This window comes from Ambystoma mexicanum, chromosome 14, assembly GCF_040938575.1.
Source record: "Ambystoma mexicanum isolate Mex_15411 chromosome 14, UKY_AmexF1_1, whole genome shotgun sequence".
Classification (NCBI taxonomy): Eukaryota; Metazoa; Chordata; class Amphibia; order Caudata; family Ambystomatidae; genus Ambystoma; species Ambystoma mexicanum.
In genome coordinates, this window is record NC_090940.1 from 287,916,553 (window position 1) to 287,932,858 (window position 16,306).

A 16,306-nucleotide genomic window follows, 5' to 3' on the forward strand; every position below is an offset into this window, starting at 1 on the left:
CGCCCAGAATGGAGCATGGTTCCCTGATACTTCTAATCTCCTCCTCATCTTCTAAAAGCTTCTTAGCCCCCTTCCCAGAATGCAGTCCTTTTGTTCTTTCTTTGCGTTTGTACACCATCATGGCTGAGGGATGGACAGACAAATTTAAGCCATACCTTAGGGTCAAGTGCTTTCTATTAAGAATGGAAAAATAGGGAATTAGGCTTATCTGGGTTCCTTAAAAGGAGTATAACTTGCTCAGGATTCTTTAGAGCTGTGGTCCTCCGTATCTCCCTTTCCCTTTCAAACAGATCCACCGCCTTGACAGGAAAAAAGTTGCTCACAGTCTCTGGGTTTTTATAGTGCCCAGTACTTCACTCTTAGCATTGTGTAGAACCTGTGCTGGTTAACTTTGACTTGTAGTAGAATACCTGGTATCCTACTCCTGGTGCCTTGGGAGGTGCAGACAGGGGTCGTGCATCAGACTTTTTTAGTTGGTGTGGGTATTGGACAGTGGGCATATTCCTCGGTGGTAACTTAGGTTCAAATGTCCATTTCTGTAGGTCTTCTGAAGCAGCCTGGTATCACACCACCAAGCTAGGACTTTTTACAAAGCCTAGGCTTTCGAAGGTTCTCCCTTTACTCCCACCTTCTACCCTCCTTTTCAACTCATCACCTTTCCTTATCCCTACACTTCCTCTCTCATCTGGCTTTCTCAGTTTCTACTCACCTTTCCAGTCCCTGACCACCTTGCGGCAACACCAGTCTCCTTGTTTCTTTTTATGGACCGTCACATGCTTTTCTCCCTCTTTCTGGCACCTTCTTGGTTGTTCTTCTGCTTCTTTTCCTCACTTAGTCACCTCCTCTGGTCTTTCCTTACTCTCCACGTCTGACCCTCTTCCTCTTTTCTCCACCTTCTTCCGTCCCCGTTCTCTTCTATTTCATCTTCTCATGGTTCTCTCTTCTCCACCTCTTCCTCCACCTTTCTGTTTCTCCACTTCATCTGTTCTTTCTCTCCCACATCTCAGTGTTTCTGTCTTGCTCTCTCTTTTCTGAGCAGTTCTTTCACCCTCCTCTCCACATTTCTCCCTTTCTCCCCCACTTTACTACCCTTCTCCCACCTGCACCACAGCTCTGCTCGGCTTTAGTGTCTTTTGCACTTTCCTCCTCGCGACAAAACCACGCACCCACCTTGCACTCTGTATTCTCATAACTTCCTCGAATATTGGTCTTCTTTCATCACTGTGTGAGATTGGTCATGGGCATATGATTGTTCATGGGCTTTCAGGTGTGTACAGCATACGAATGAGAGAGCACTGCGGCTTGGTGCAGGGCTGAGGGAACACAGAGCCAGAAGGTGACAATAATTGGGTAGTGGATCATACACTCTGCGCTAGCCGAAGCTATTTTAAGTTTGTCCGTCATCTTGAAATTTTACTGCTAACCACAGAGGCAGCTGCATCCAACATAGACTTATAGTCCCAGGTGTACAAGGGGTGCCAGGGACACGATAATGTGTGCTGTATTCGTGACAGATTGTGGAGGCTGGGAGATCTGCCATTCGCCTCTTCCGGGCCTGCATTACAGAGCGGAGGGCTGTCCTCAACCCAAAGGGTTAGCGCAGCTCCATGCCTTAGCCTCTAATATGAGACTTTGTCGGTCCTCATACATAGAATTCTGCACCTCAGTATTCTGCCAGATTAGTCCTCTCTGCATTCCGTCCCTGCTGTTCTATCACTCTCAGAATCTTGGTGTGGGTCAGGCTTGCCTGACAGATTGGATGCCTTCCTCTTGCCCGTCGGGTTCGTTGCTGGCCCCATCACACAGCTTCTGCCTCAGATCCCCTGTTGCTCCTGTGATCTATGCACATAATCATTTCTCTTGTCACAGTACATCACAGTAAATACAAAAGTGCATTAAGTTAAATGCTCAGGAAATGCTACAAATATCACTGCTGCCACCAGCTTGTCGTAGGCACATTGTAAAAGTAGCCAAAAAGGCATTATATAAAATGATATAGGGATGCAAAGTATCCTAACTGGACTTCACTGTATTTTTATTTATTTTTTATAACGCACCTAACCCCGTACCCGAGTCCGGTTTCTAAGCGCGGATCCGTAATTCGAACCTCTCTTGCTCTGTGTGGCCTTGTTCCCAAGACCAGCGCGTTGTCCCTATGCTATCCTCCGTTCAAGGTGTAAGGTGATGTGTGCAATTGCAACAATACAAGGAATTCACAGAGAGACTAGTCCCTTAGTACTGATAGTTTTAGGGACTTGTCAATTTCCCCATAAAAATTAGCAAAGTACTTCCCTTGTCACCTCAGAATCCCTTGGTACATTATGCTTTCTTACTCTCTAGTCTTCCAGCTCCTCATGCCTCCCCTCCCCACAGTTGTTCCTCTTTCCCATCTTCTCCATACTCTGTCTTCCGGTTCCTTTAGCCGACATCCCATTAAACTGAGGGCTCTATATTGTACCATGCCCCCTTCCCCTAATATGAACTTCCCTGCCTGGTCTGCACCTCTGTGACCTGGGTTGCACCTGTTCCTGCCTGGGTCATGGAATCTGGGTCAGGTGAGGGTGTGCCTGTGGTGATGACAGGACTAGTGCCAGTATTGGACCCGGTTTCAGTGGATTGTAGGTTGTGCGAGTGTACCTTGCCTTCCAACAGGGATGGAGTGGGTGGTCTTGGTATCGCAGTCTCCTCTGATTTGGGGCAGTGCCCAGGTCATTTGACCGCTCCACTTTGGTCCTAAAGTCAGGTATTGGACTTCATCACAGATGCCCTCTCTGCCCTGAACGAAGGGGGAAACCCATGGGCCTGATGGCTTTGCCACAGAGTATTGCTAAACATTTGCCACTATGTTAGTACTGTTCATAGCTAAACTTTACAGCACTTACTTGAAACTAGGTCTTCTCCAAGGAATCTACCATGATCATTGTGTACTGGCTGGAGTGGATGGAATGGAGTGCTGGCTGGAGTGGATGCACTGGCCGAAACAGATGGAATGGATGGAACCGACTGAGCGAATGGAGCAGACGAAACAGATGGAACGGAGTGGACGTACTGGTTGGAGTGAATGGAACTGATGGAATAGATGGAACGAATGGAAGTTCGAACAGATGAAGCAGATGGAACGGAAGAAATGGATGAAGTGGATGGAACGGATGCAGTGGATGGAACTGATGCAGTAAATAAAACAGATGGAACGGATGAAACAAGTGGAGTGGATGCAACGGACGGAGTGGATGGAACGGACGGAGTGGATGGAATGGACGGAGTGGATGGAATGGACGGAGTATATGGAACGGACGGAGTGGGTGGAGCAGGTGGTCTAGATGGAACAGATGGTCTGGAAGGAACAGATGGACAGGAAGGAACAGATGGACAGGAAGGAACAGATGGAGTGGAAGGAACAGATGGAGTGGAAGGAACAGACGGAATAGATGGAACGGATAGAACGGATGAGTTGATTGAACGGATGAGATGAACTAGCAGATTGAAATGGAAAGGATGAGTAGATTTAACAAATGGAACAGATGAAAAGGATGGAATAGATGGAATGAATCGAGTGGATGGAATGGATGCAGTGAATGAAACGGATACAGTAGATGGAACAAATGGAGTGGATGAAACAGATGTAGTGGATGAAACAGATGGAGTGGATGGAACAGATGGAGTGGATGGAACAGATGGAGAGGACGGAACACATCGAGTGAATGGAACACATCGAGTGAATGGAACACATGGAGCGGATGGAACGGATTGAGTGGATTGGAACGGATAGAGTGGATTGGAACGGATAGAGTGGATTGGAACAGATGAAGCGGATGGAACAGATGAAGCGGATGGAACAGATGAAGCGGATGGAACAGATGAAGCGGATGGAACAGATGAAGCGGATGGAACAGATGAAGCGGATGGAACAGATGAAGCGGATGGAACAGATGAAGCGGATGGAACAGATGAAGCAGATGGAACAGATGAAGCAGATGGAACAGATGAAGCAGATGGAACAGATGAAGCAGATGGAACAGATGAAGCAGATGGAACGGATGAAGTGGACTGAACCGATGGGAAGCATGAAGTGGGTGTCTTGAATGGATGGAGTAGATCATGTGGATGAAGGGTTGAGTGGATGGAATGGATGGAAGGGACTAGTAGATTAAATAGATTTAACGGACGAAATGGAATGAACGGACAGAGTAAACAAAGCAGATAGAATAGATTGCACGGTTGGAGTGCTCGGTCTCAAGCGCTTTACTGATAACCACCATTTCAAACTACCACGCTTACTCCCGCCTATACACCGCCACTCACCTAGAACACAGCGATACTATGACACATTCGGTATAGCTGTTCTCATACTAACACCTGCCACAGACTCCTCATCATCATCCTAATTAAACACAGCTAGCTGAGTACACACCGCTAGCTTAAGAGTCTCCTCAGGCCTAAAGCAGCCAGAAATCAGTCTGGGTGTCCACCCTCCAGAATGAACACATCCAACTGACCTCCCCACCACCACACCTACCGCTAAGAAGCAGCTATCATGCAACTGCCACACCGGCTGCACACATATCTGGTGCACCCACGCACCATACGACTCACTCTCTCTCTACTGACTTGAACTATGGTTCCCGAGGGCGTTCAACCTACCAGCGCTTTGAGATCATACCAATGAAACATAAGGTGCTACATAAATGCCAAGTAACATAACATACCATAAACAAGCTAGTGAAGGACCTGCAGGAATGTGGTAGTTATAAATGCATTTTTTTATTGAACAGTGATCTAAAAAATACTCATGAAAATGATAACAGACTGAATCCAAGGCCATAGTCATAAGTTGATTCACCCAGATGGGCTTTATCGCCTTAAGAACATTCACGGGTCACATGAGACAACTTGACATATAGAAAAGATGGAGTGACCCATCTCACACATATCCCGTCCAAATTTGGTTTTCAACAACTTTCTGAGATGGATTAAGGCCCTCTATGATGCATTAACGGTAGCCGTCTCAGCTGCATCCATCAGATCCCATATCTTCACCTTTCAGAGGGTTTGTCCACTTTTGCAACTGCTCTTTGCTCTCACCCTGGAAACATGGGCTTGTAAAACCTGAAAACCCCAAACATTTAACAGGGTGCTTCTGAGCAATGCAGAGTGCAAGCTTCTCTGGTCATCCCAATTCCAACAACACGTTTGAAGTGTTTGACTAGCACGCTTGTCTCGTACTTTTAGCAAGGAAGCAAGCCCAAAATTACCTAAGAAACCGTATAAAAGGACAATAAAGGGAGGGGGGCTCTTGCTTCATAGTGTGAAGCTCTAATTTTGAACTATGGGGCTCGCACAATTGGCCTGAGTCTACATTCAGAAAGGCCTATGTGGGTGAGATATGAGAGTCATCTACTTTACCAAGAATTTACATACATAAAAAGGGGTATTTCGCCGGAGTACATTACTGCTTTAACTTTATTGTTTAACTGAGCCAAAAGATAGGGGGAGGGTCCTTCCACTGCACTTCGTGGCATTACAAGGGCCTTAGTGCACTGGGTCAGTGTTTTGATGGTGATGTCCAAGTCCTTTTCAGAGCTTTGTACAACACTTGGGTTGACTGGACTTGACAAGTGGAAGTACCTATAGCTGAGACATTGTATTCTTGTTCTGAGTCCACAGGTCTGGCTCTTATTGGAAACAGGCCAGCATATTTGCACACGCTCCATTACTGAAAATCCTCGTATGCAATTTTCCAGCCTTGAGAATATCTTGGGAGAGGGACACTTGACAGAGTATTTCCAATGACCTTTGGCATCAAGACTTGTTGAATTGGTTCTTGGGCTGTAGGATGGAAATACCAAACGAATCCCATATAGGCTAATGCCAACCGGTTACGTAAAATGAGGGACACAAGTTCACCTAGATGATGGAGTTAATGTGAGTTTGAAGATTTGTTTATTCATATGATATGGTACTGCCCCAAAAAACTCTGCTCTAAAGTACGGATTTTGATACACCACGTTCTGGGCACCACCTTGGAAATGTTTCCCCCAATAGCCCCTTTGAGTGTCACTGAGATGAAAAATAAAACATTGCCCAACCGAGACACAGAAATTGAGGGACTTGGCCCCAGTAACTACGAGTATGACGGGTATTGCTAAAACAACGAAAGAACGCTCCCGCAAAGATTGCGGATGATTGGGCTGGAGTCAGGTGGTTTTTAGCAAGTATTGTTGATACAAACACCTGCTACAGAGTGAAGGCAATATGGGATGCTTTTCTTTCCCTGTCTTGTAAATAGTGTCTTCTGTGGGATCAAGGAACTTGCCTGGGTTAGGTGGTCTGAATACGGGAGTTGGAAACCTTGTTAGTGTGCTGATTGTTATTATTCCTATCCTTAGCTTTGTTCATAATCTTCAACACGTTTTTCTTTCTCCAGTGGGTTACTGATGTCCAGAAAGGGTTTGTCTATATGTTTTATCTGTATTTTGTTAATAAACATTTTAATGAATAAAAAGTATAGTTGAGGAAAACAGAAAGGTGGTGTTCTACTCAATACCTCCTCACGATTCCTCAACTTTGAAAGACGACAGCAGCCGTACCATAACACAGGATGGAGGTCAAGAGATCATAAGTATCCAACACAGGAGAGGAGAAACTGCTTTCAGACTGTTCATCCTAAAGGGCATCCATACCTGCCAAAGAATCCAGGCAGTAATGACTGGCAAATGTAAGAAGAAATAGCCAAATCAGTTTGACAGATGTCCAAGAGAAGTTGCTGCCTGACCCATGGTCAAATGGGCTCTGATGTTCTCAGAACTCAGCTCAAAGCAGGTCTTGATACATATTTTTGTTGAGGTAATGCATCATTTTAGTATTGTCTGTCAGACCCTTCAGGAATCGCAATCAGATGTTTGTCACAAAAACCGTCAGGAGATTCTTGCTATCGTCTAGCTCCAAGGCTTTGATGTGAGTATCTATCTCTCTTGTGCTCTTCCAGTAGCCACTGCATGAAAGGCTGGACTGGTAGGCTACCCAAACAAAAATATTTGTTTGTCACAACAGTTAGCTTTGACCATGGTTGACTAAATGGTTCGATTCTGATGAACACTACCTGGAATTGTAATCAAATTGTCTAGATCGCTCTAGTATTGGAACAGGAGCAGGCTTTACTGCAGGGACTGCATCCACAGCCTTGCTTCTGGTATAACAAACAGACAGCAACCTATGACACTGAGACGGCAGAGGTATTTTGAAGCATGTGTAAGTCTGGCTAGAAAAGAGGCATTGCTTGACATTTGTCTCAGACTCCATGGGAGGAAAGCCTGAATACCGATCACCATTCCCATGAACTATGACCTGAACCTATTTGAAGGACACATAGGCTTTCTTGAAATTAATGGAGAAATTCAAAAAATGTCAAAGCACTCGATTCATGAGTTGCAGAACAACCAAATCTGATGACTTGCCCATGACCGGTCAGTCACCCAGATCAATGAAGATGTGAATTAACCTGGGATGCTCTCCATCCTGGGATGGCCCCACTGCCCCATGACCTTTGTAAAGCGACCTTTGTAAAGACCTACAAGAATAGTTAAAAGTCAAAAGGCAGTGAAGTAAACTGGTAATGCAGGTCCTCCTATGTCAAGTCACATGTACCCTCTGGGGGTATGCTTGGGTAAGTATGTGGAAATGGGGATCCTGGCAGTCCAGTCACTCAACATTCTCCTAACGAGGGGGCGTGGTGAATCTGGGACTAGGTCACTATCTTGAAATGTACCCTTTTCATAAACCTTTTCAGCAGGATAGGGTTAAGGATAGGCCTCAGATTATCAGAACATCGCAAATACCACCCTGCCCCTGTCTCCTGGAACAGGGCTAGCAAAATCAAACCCTTGAAGACAGGTTCTGCAACCACCTCGGTTAAAAATATTTTCCTGATAGGCGCGAAATTGGAGGAGGCATTCTTGGAATCGGAGGCTGACAGTGAAACCCAGTCAAAGCTATTTTGAGGGCCCGGAAATGTGAGGTAATCTGCTCATTTACAAATAAAATGCTTGAATTCTGCTTGCAATAGATGGAAGATACAGAAAGTGCTTCTCAGTAAGGAGGTTTATCAATGTAAGGCCTTGACATTTTGGGAACAAGTTAAGTCACGTCTATGAGTGGAACCCTTGAGCCAATCGCACAAAAGTGCAGATGGTTCCTAGCACAGGGAAAACATTGCATTGGGAAGGCGAATGATCTGAAAAAAGGAGACTTCTGTGATTCTGAAGGAGCAGGTCCAAATGACTTTGCTGCAGCCTCAGAGCTAGAGGATCAAAATGGCATCCTCAGCTCTTGTACTGCTCTCCTGTGATGCTGCTGGAGGTGGAACTGAGAGTAGCTGTGGGGGTGTGGCAGCCCAAAGATTGATCCTGGAGAAGTATGGGGTTGGGTAACTGAACACTTAACGCTAGAGCTGTAGAGGCCTCTGCAACACTGGCGTGTTCCCCTGGAAGATGACAAGCACTGCCTGCAAGCCTCCAAGTCCCGTGGGAAAGAGGCTTTTGTCAAAGGTGATAGGGTCTCAGAGGCCAAAGTTTGCAAGACTAATTCTAATGCAGCACTGCACTTGAGGCAGGCTAATTCTGACGTTCTGTTAGCCACAGCGAATCAACTCCTATGGCACAAGACTGCTGATTTTTAAAGGACCTTCCTCAGGATAAACAGGCAACTTGCAAATCAGGTCTTATAGAAGCACGACAGGTTTATCAGGACCTTCCTGAATCCACGGTGCACCATATTGACAAACGATCCATGTGTCGTGCATGTGGGCTGATAAGTGCCTCTGAACCTGAATGTGGCATACACGTTTTGCCCAAGAAGTGCAAGGTCGGATTTCAGATTTTCCCATTTCCATGTCCAATTTATTCGAATGGTCCAAGGATGAGGAATTAAGAAAAACAGTTCATTAACTGCAAAATCCATAGCAGTCCTTATGAAACAGGCTTTTAAGGCCTATCGTTAAGGACATTCCAGGCATCACTCCAGGACAGGTCATTCAGCAGGTTCTGAGGATACCATGACAAATGGCCTCATCAATCTGAAGGATCTCAGAGCATTAATCACCGCAAACAACCCAGACAAGCTAAGGGGTTTTATTCACACTCTCCTCCACAGTCACCTCTGAGACAAAGAAGGTGTGAAATGGGTCCACGTCCATCAGAGGCGAACACGGCATAACCATGCTTAGCATCACCATTTTGCAGATGCTTGGATTCTGTCTGTGGTATCATAGGGGTTTCTGCACCCTTTTCCTTCTCCCCTTCCTGTGTCTCAACCACTCCTTAAGATAGGTTGCCCAGCGCTATAGCAGGAAATTGCAAAGCGCATCGAAATGCAAGCTGTGGAGCAAGTACCAGTCCCAGAAAGAGGCCTGGGTTTCAACTCCCAAAGTTTTTTCTTACCGAAGAAAAACCAGGCAGGTGTGGTGTTAAATTAATTGTCCTAATGTATTCTGGATGATATTGATTGATTTTGTGTGGTTTCTATATATATGACTATACATTTTGATATTATTTTTCAAAGAGTGATCCTTCTTGTCTTATTCTCCACTTATGTGGTTATTATTAACACATTCTGCCTACTGAAATTGTTTCTAATTTTATCATTTGACAGACTTACATAAATATGAAATTGTGAATCATTCACTGAACCTAAGTTCAACTTGATAACGGCTGGGGAAGCCAGCTTTCCGGTATTGGCAGCTAAACACTGGAACACACTTCCCATGACTATCAGAACAGACACCTCATTCTGGTCGCTTAGAGCCAAAGTCAAGGAACTGCTCTTCACCCAACATTAGAATCAATACATGCCATAACGTAGGTATACAAACTGTAACTGGATCACATTACGACTCACTGTACTCTACTTGGACTACTCTGTAACAGGATCTATTGTAACATGTACTGTAATGTTCTCTTTCTTGCTGTTCATATTCTGTTTGTGCAACATTATGTAACCACTGTTGAGCTGAAAGATTCATAGCGCCCAGTTACCCGAGGGTTGGGTTGCACTTTACAAATAAACAAACTAAACTAAACTGTTTTGGTATATTAGGAGAAGTCCTTGTGTTGGTAATTTTCCTCTTTTGGACCGTAAGATGTGTGGCACTTTATGTCCCCTGAGGAGTGCATTTTTAGGGTTACCGATTGGCAACTACCAGTTGTGTTTTGGGTGGTACTGGAACCATCATTCTTCTCCTTCCCCTAAAAAGAATAAAGATGGTGACACCAGCGGAGATTGTCAAATCACTTTGTGTGGTGGATTGGCTATGTTCGGCAAACCAAAAGGTCGTATACATACATGTCCCGATTTGGAACCTGCACAACACATTTCTGCATTTCTCACTTATGAATAAGCATTGCCAGTATGCATTTCTGCCCTTTGGCCTCAACTCTGCTCCCCGGGTATTCACCAAGATCATGAATGTTATAGCGGGAGTCTTGAGGTCATGGGGCATGCCTGTCTCTCCCTGCCTGGAGGACAGGCTAGTAAAAGCCATGTCTCTAGAAGATGCTTCCAGGACACTGCAGATACTATGCAACCTGTTGTTCGACCTCTAGTTCGCCATCAACGTTCCAAAACCAGAGCTTTCCCTCACCCAGAAATTGGCCATCGTTTGTTTTAAACAGGACTTGTTGGCTGTAATTGTTTTTCCTACTCAGGAAATAGCATTGGATATTCCGGCTGCTGCCTCATTTCCCCAGCAGTAGTACACCTCCACCTGGTGGTACCAGAAACTGTTGAACCTTCTTCAGCCAGGCATACCATCAGTGCATTTTGTCAGGCTCAGGATGAGGCAGATTCAATTGCATTTAGAGGAGAATTGGTTTCAGAAGACCAGCAGCCAGCGGGATACAGTTTCTAACCCTGTGTGTGGATCAACACTGGTGGTAGCAGTCACGGACAGCCCCCTGGAGACCTCCCACTCATTGGGTGGTGGTTATCACTAAAACATCTCTTGAGGGATGGGAAGATATCCTGGGGGAATCCAGTTGACAGTGTGCTAATGGGAGGATGTTTCCCTTCACATAAATGTTTTCGAGATTGCTTTAATCTTCAATGCATTTAGAGCATTCCTTCCCCTGGTCTAGCACAGGTTGGTGCTGACCCGACAGCACAACCTTTTCTGCTTTATGTCAACAACATGGGCAGTACACAGTCGAGAGAGCTTTGTCATCTAGTGATTCATCTGTGGGAATAGGGTGTAGGACACAATATCTTACTGAGCTCATCTCCCAGGAGAGCAAAACACTGACACAGAGACTGAGCAGCGTTAAAGTAGGGCCCATGAGTGGGAGCTCTATTCATCCAAAGTTCAGGAAATATTTGACATCAGGGACGCTCCCCAAGTGGACCCGTTTGTCACATAGAAAAATTCCAAATGCCCCTTGTTTACCTTGTGGTTGGGTCTAGGGTCTCCAGTGCATGAGTTTCTAAAGAAGTGGCCCAACGCGATGTTCTTTGGGTTTCCCCTCACCCCTGTGTTGCAGGAGGTGATCAGCAAGTTCAAACCATCTCACCATTGCTCTATGATGTAAGTAGCCCCTTCCTGGTCAGGAGGGATTTGGTTCTTAGACCTTGGTCGCCTGGCCGAGAAGGAAAACATTTTCTTTATCTCGATCAGGACTTTCTGGTCCCAGCAGGAAGAGTGCGTCCTCCAATGTTGCCCTCGAACGCAACTGGTTCGTGAAATGCTAATCATGGAGCATATAGGGTTATCGCATGACAACCTGTAAAACATCCAAGCTGCCAGAAAATCTTCAACTCACTCACAATACCAGAGTAAATGGACACAATTCTGCCACTGTGCTCTGGAAAGAAACGTAAAACCTCTCACTTGTCAGCTGGACACTGTTCTGTCATTCTCTCCTCGTCTAGCTCATTATGGTGTACACATTGGCATATGCAGGACTTACTTGGCAGCATTTGGAGCACACAAATTCAGAAGATTTGGTCTTCCCCTCAATAAACCCAATATTCAAGAGACATTTGGAGGGGCTGTTTAATCATTTTCCACTTTTTAGGAAGCCTTGCCGGTCTGGGATATTCATGCATTCCTCACACATTAGCTCACAAATCATTTTAAACTACGGCCTTGAAAGACAAAGTTGGTGATGTGGAAGACAAAGCTTCTTGTCGATCTAACATAGAAGGATCAGACTTTTTCTTTGTCTGAAACTTTCACAGCATTCCACAAGGCCAAGGTTGTGTTACACACACACACACTGCTTCCTTACAAAGGCTGTCTCATCACTTCACATTAACCAGGGGACTTCTCTTACTACCTTCTTTCATTCCTCATCCTCGAGGGCTGAGAAGACCCTTCACTGTCTGCACATCAGAAGAGCTCTACAATTGTTTTGGCACAAACCATTGCCTTTTGTAAATTTGTGGCTTTTTTGGTCAAGGTTGGTGGTTTGTTCCCAGGCCATTCTGCCTAAAAAGCCTCTATTGCTCGGTCTGATGGTAGGAGCAATTCTTGAATCTTACAAGACAGAATAAAACACCTCCCTGTGGCCTTCACGCTCACACAGTAAAGGCTAAGTCCACAGCTGAGGCATTCCATCCATAAAACTCTTGGGATGTGGATTATGCATTACTGCATGAACACTAACTATAGATTTGATGCAGCTTTTGGCCAAGCAATGAGAAATTGCCCATACAGTAGGGAGGAATGAGGATGGAAGACCGAAGAAGAGATTACTTACCGTAATGTTCTTTCTATGGATTCTTCTCCCTCAGATTCCTCATCTGGTAGATATTCCATCCAGCTATGCTGCTTTGCAACATTTATGACAGGGGGGTAGAGGACCTCGACTCGGCCGTCAATCATCGATCTGTCTTGCCCAGCATCCGATTGTCGGCTCCGGACGGGACCTCAGACGTCATATATATACTTTGTCAATACACCCCACACCTCAGTTTCCCCCTTTTTTCCGCGAGCACACCATGGGGCATAGGAAAACAGAGAGAAGAATGGGCTAATGAGCCAGGACAAAAATGAAAGGACCATAAACCTCCGAAGGAGGAAGAATTTGCAATAGACACTAAAAGTAGCATCAGAAAAAAAATGTTTTTGTTGTTGTTTTTTTGTATGACAAGTGGCAGGAATGACAGAAAACGATCATCACCAAATCAACGCTAAAGTTAAGATGCGCACCAACCACCAACTTTCTAAACAGGGATGGATGGGAGGGAGATGCGAAATCTGCAGGAGAAAAAACCATAGAAAGAACATTACGGTCAGTAATTTCTCCTTCAATGGATTGCTTTTCTCCTGATAGACTCCCAAAGCAGTACCTGAAGGAGGAGGGCAGAAAGTTATACCAAGAAATTTTGCAGCACTGCCCTGCCAAAAAGCGCATCAGCTGTATGAGCCACATCTAGACTGTAGTGCTTAGCGAAGGTATGACAGGATGACCATGTTGCTGCACGACAAATATCCCTAACAGGCACTCCCTTCTATAATGCTGTTGACGCTGAGACTCCCATAGTCGAATGAGCCCAGATGCCTGCCGGCAATTCCTTTCTGGCTGATTGGTAGAATCCCACTATAAAGAAAATGATCCAGTTGGACAACGTTTGCTTAGTTACGGCCAAGCCCTTACAGCCTAAAGAAAAAGTCACCAAAAACTAGTCAGCTCTTCTGAACTCCGACGTCCTCCGACGTCCTCGCAATGTAATAACTTAGTGCCCTTTTGGGATCTAGGTGATGAAATTGCTCTTCCTCCTTAGAAGGATGCAGAGGAGGATAGAAGAGCGGGAGGTCAATGAATTGCGATAGGCGGAACCCAGACAACTTTGGGAAAGAAGTAAGGCCTTGCCCCGAGTGAGACTTTATCCTGAAAAGAATCACAGCAAGGGCGGCTTTCAGCAGAAAACCTGCAGCTCACTCACCAGCCTCACAGGCTCAAAAGGAGCAGCCATCAGAAATGTCAGTACCAGATTAAGGTCCCAATCTGGAACAACAAAGGGAGTTGACAGAAACTTATTTAAAAGGCCCTTCAGGAATTGTGCTATTACCAGGATCATAAAAAATGAACCTTGATCCAGGGATCTCAAACACAGACAAGGCCGCCAAATATCCAATGACTGTGGTGACTGGAAGGCCTGCGGAGGCCAGTGACAGAAGGAACTCTATCACTGTAGTGGTGGGGCAAGAGATAGGGTCAATCTCGCGTTCCCTGCACCATGCCTCAAATATTCTCCACCTGCACGCGTACAAAGATCTTGTAGATGGTCTGCGTGCAGCCAGCAACAACTCAAGCACTTCCTCAGAGAGGTCCCAGTCATCATACCTCATCCTCTCAAGAGCCACGCATGTAGATTGAGGAACTGTGGGTCGGGTGGATTATCATACTTTCCGACTGGGTTAGGAGATCCAGCCGCCGAGGCAACCGGTGAGGTGGACAGATGGACAGATCCAAGAGGTCGGAGTACCACGTACCCTTGAAACCTCTTCAACCTCAGGGGAACCCATGGAATGACGGGAACCGTAGGGAAAGCGTAATGGAGAGGGACAGTCCAATCCACCAGAAAAGGGTAACCCAGTGCACGGTTCCCTGGGAATTCCCTCGAGCTAAACTGTCTGTCCTTCCTGTTGGATTTAGTTGCAAACAGATCCACTGCTTGGGTACCACAGAGAGAGAAGACCTCCTCTAGGACTTCCAGGCACACTTCCCACTTGTGTGAGAACGTGCTCTGCCTGCTCAGAGCATCCGCCAAACTGTTCTCTGTGCCCACCAGATGAACTGCCGAGACCGAGATTCGGTTCTCCAGTAACCAGAACCATAGCATCATCGCCTCTGTGCAGAGGAGGCGGGAGAACACGCCACCTTGCTTGTTCAGATAGTGCATTGCCACTGTGTTGTCTGTCAGAATACATGTTTCCCCTGCAGAGATGGAGCAAATGCCTTCAGGTTTAGCCTGATGGCACGCAACTGCAGCCTGTTGATGTGCCACCTGGTTTATGTTGTTAACCAAAGGCTGCTCACCTGCAAATCCTCGCAGTGAGCAACCCAACTTTTCAGAGATGCATTCGTGAACTTTGGCTCTACAGTAGACTCTGCCTTCACTAGCTTGCTCTGGTATTAGAAAAGTGTTGGGAGCTGTTTTATTTTCATGACCTGTCTTTTTCTCTCCCTCTAACTTAATTATTGGAGTGCCATCTAAGTTAGGCGCACGCATCTGTTTTTACAACTAGTCGTGTTTTGACCTAGACTTGTCTAAATAATTATTAAGGGAGGTGCATATACTTTTTCTGATTGTGTTTGAACTTGCTTTGATCTATAGTGCTTAGTGTATTTCCTAAAGTGTGTTTTAAATAAATAATTATATACTTTTGATACCAAGCTCTGGTCAGTGTTTGTTTGCTCCACTGTGTTTTGGCCCTATTGTGTATGCTCTGTATACTGTCCTACTCATCTTGAGAGAGGTCTGACTGCTCAGCCACAGCTACCAGGTAAATCTGTGTGGTTCAGACTGCTACCAATTGGGTTTACTGCTTACTCCTGTAGTTTTAATCTTTTTGCAGTGTTCCCCAAGGGAACTGCACAGGATTATGCCTAACAGACAGCTCCAATGAACTGGAGCGTTTGGACTGGTGTCATTTGGGACTTCTTTACATTCAGGGAGAAGCCCAGTGTTGCGGTGCATTCCTACCTGGCGTATGTGTCCCCGATTCAGATTACACACATCCTAATTCCTGTCACGTTTTCCGTGCTACGTCCACTTAGCGGTCCAGTCTTTTTACGCTCAAGTGAACGTTGCGTTACTTAGCCACGCCCTATCCTCTGTTATGTGCATTACAACCCTTCACGGTCAGCTGTGTTTTTCCTTTGCTGCCGCGGTTTGCTATATGCTGTTATTCTGCTCTGCTGAGCTTTTTCTCTCTCTTTCTTCTTTCCCCTCCTCGTTCCACTCGGGTCCCGTTTCCCGGGACCCCCCTTTTTCTCTCTTTTGGTTCACCGTCCTGTTTGCCTGCAGTTATCCGCTTACCTGGAGTAGGAGCTCTTGTATTTTCCCTGCTCTTCCTCTTTTTCTGTTATACCTTCTCCGCATCCCATTGCTGATATCTGCTATTCCAACCTCCATCAGGATACCCACCTGCCTTTGTGATTCACCAGGGTTTTTTTGCCTATACTTCGCTTTTTTCCCTTTTCCGGTCCCTCCTGGGAGGAGGTCACGGTCAGGGCGTTTCTATCGCTCTCACTGTGGCTTCTTCTTGTGGGAGACATACACAACAAAGAAAAAAAGAAAAGGACTACGGAGC

General features: G+C 45.7%; 1 protein-coding gene across 2 annotated transcripts in view; it reads right to left on the bottom strand.

Moving 5' to 3' along the window:
* The window catches only part of NEMF (nuclear export mediator factor), a 1,733,781-nt gene that overhangs the window by 465,873 nt on the left and 1,251,602 nt on the right, over window positions 1-16,306 (bottom strand). The window lies entirely within an intron of this gene.